Genomic DNA, 2,674 nt, shown 5'->3' with positions numbered 1-2,674 from the left:
AATACGCCCAGGTAGCATAGTCTGCTGCACTTCAGATATTAACCCCAGATAGGAACAGGAATGAGATCTGGGGCCTACATAATAGACGGGGGTGGTTAGAGCTGTGTCAACAACATGAATCCAGGATCCTTGAAAGTCTTACTTGAAAAGGATTCTATAAAATGTCTAGAGTCAAGATGCTAAGTTTCTGCTCAGACACGTAAAAAGCTTGAAAGGTATCATTCTTGTTTTTATAACAAGATAAAGCTGGATAAACTGAAAATCAGTGACTTTTCTTGGACCATCATAGACCTGAGTTTGCAAGGTGAACCACCACCTTGAAGTCTGGAGAGGGAGGTGCATCTGTAGAGCCACAGCTGAGATCTGATGGAACAGAAGCTGCTGGAGTCAAACCTGGTAACAACACTTAAATGGCAATTTTGATGAATTACTGGAGGCTGCGTGTGAAATAAAATGAGGATAAGAAACTCCTGGAAGACAGAGCTTTGGGAGAGATGGGCACAGTTTCATGGTCTTTACCTCCAGGAACTCTACCAGATTCTAGTGGTGAAGATCCAAGAGAGATCCTCTTAATATTCCGATAGGGGGAGAGAAAGAGTAATCGTTGTGAAACATACCCAAAGATCTCCTCTCCAGGGGGAAAGACTTTGCCAGAGCCTTATCCCAGCTAGGGGGAAATACATTCTCCTCTTCCTGCCCCACATAATTCAGAGGACAATGTAGTCAACAAAGGTCAAGGCTTAAAGAAATAGATCAGGAGCACTGCAGCCAGAGAGAGAATTATGGGATGTGGGGAAAAGCTATACCACTGGAGAAATGTTTCTGAAGGTGAAAGACTGAAGACACAGGCTCACTAATGGACTGAAATTTAATTGGAAGATTAGAGAATGCTTTCTCTCCCACATACCTTAGCACCACACCACGGGGCTCCCATATAACAGTGGGTACTGCTAAAACATCCACAAAACATATGCTCTCTCTGAGGAGGAGTACTAAGGGAAGCCTGAAGTCAAGAGAGGAGACAAAAAAGAACACTGGAGGAATTTAGAGCCTCTGGCACTTGTAGCTTAAAGAAGATTAAACACAACACAAATCCTAGCCATATTAATATAAATCCTCATACACGCTTATTTACTGTAATTTCTATCATCTAGTATAACATGTCCAGCTCTCAACAAAAGATTATAAGGGATGCCAAAAGGCAGAGAAAACGCAATTGGAAGAGACAAAGTAATCATCAGAACCAGACTTAGCTATGACAATGATGCTGGAATTACGAAACAAGGCATTTAAAATAATTAAGGGTTCTAATGGAAAGAGTAGACAACATGCAAAAGCAAATTTAAAAATGAGAAGTATACAGTAATAAGCTTTCATACAGTATTTAAAATAAAGTATATTTATATAATTTATCCTCTTTGCAGATTAAAAAAGAAAACCCTATGATCTGTCAGTAGATGCAAGTAAAAGCACATGCTAAAATTCAGTATATTCTCATGATTAAAAACTTAACCAAATAAGAAGAAAACTTTCTAAGCCTGATAGAGGGTCTCTATGACAGGAACTCACAGAAAACCTATAGTAGGCATAATTCTTAAAATACTAGAAGCAGTCCCTTTATAGTCAGAAAGAAGCCAAGGATTTCTACTATCATAGCTTTTGTTAAACATTACGCTGGAGGTCTTAACAACGTAGTAATATCAAAGAAAGTTAGAAAATTTATAAAGATCAGAGAGAAAAAAATACTGTCACTATTTACAAGTTATATGATTGTCTCAAAATTAAATCTAGAAGGATCTACACAAAATCTCTTAAGGCTAATAAGAAAATCTGGAAAGTTGTTGGACACAAAATCAACCCACTAAAATTGATTTTATTCCCATGAACCAATGATGAATAAAACATGAGATTTAAGGATATCATTTACAGTAACAAAAACTCAAGGTACCTGGTAATAAAGCTAACATAAGATGCACAGGTCTTCAGTAAGATATAAAAAGAAAGACCTGAATAAATGAATGAAATTCGTCAACAGAAAGTCATACTGTAAATATCCACTAATAGGGCAATGGACAAATAACATGTGCTTTATTTAAAAGTCGAGTACTATATAGCAATTCAAACAAATAAATTCTAGCTACTTGCATCAATGTGGATAACCTCAAAAAGATAACACTGAGTATAAAAAGCAAGTCAGTGCTTGCTTCAGTAGCACATAAACTAAAACTGGAATGATACAGAGAGGATTAGAATAGCCCTGCGCAAGGATGACACGCAAATTCGTGAAGCGTTCCATATTTGTATATATATGACTGACTAAAATACTATGCTGTACACCAGAAATTGATACAACATTGTAAACTGACAATACTTCAATAAAAAAGAAAAAAGAAATTCATATAAAACATACACTGTCATACAATTTTTGTATTTTTAAAATATGTAAACTGTACATTGTTTATGAATACATATATGTAGAAAAACATAAACATCATGTAGAATGGTAGTTACATTTGGAGTGGTGAGGAGGGCAATGTTTCCCAGACTTTGCACATTGTAATAATTGCCTGGGAATCTTAAAAAATATTAATGACTGGCTGCCTTCAATTTAATTGGTATGAAACAAGACCTGGGCAACAGGAGTCTTAAATTTCTCCAGGTGATGCTTACGTGT

The 2,674-nt window shown here is 36.3% G+C and overlaps 1 non-coding gene across 1 annotated transcript; it reads left to right on the top strand.

The window, feature by feature from the left end:
* The first annotated feature begins 2,196 nt into the window (after window positions 1-2,196).
* Window positions 2,197-2,302, top strand: LOC116666777. The gene has a single exon (XR_004323670.1). It is a non-coding gene; the product is annotated as a U6 spliceosomal RNA (small nuclear RNA).
* The last annotated feature ends 372 nt before the right edge of the window (window positions 2,303-2,674 follow it).

This window comes from Camelus ferus, chromosome 1, assembly GCF_009834535.1.
Source record: "Camelus ferus isolate YT-003-E chromosome 1, BCGSAC_Cfer_1.0, whole genome shotgun sequence".
Classification (NCBI taxonomy): domain Eukaryota; kingdom Metazoa; phylum Chordata; class Mammalia; order Artiodactyla; family Camelidae; genus Camelus; species Camelus ferus.
Note: the sequence above shows the minus strand (reverse complement) of the source record. Positions and strands in the feature narration are given on the sequence as shown.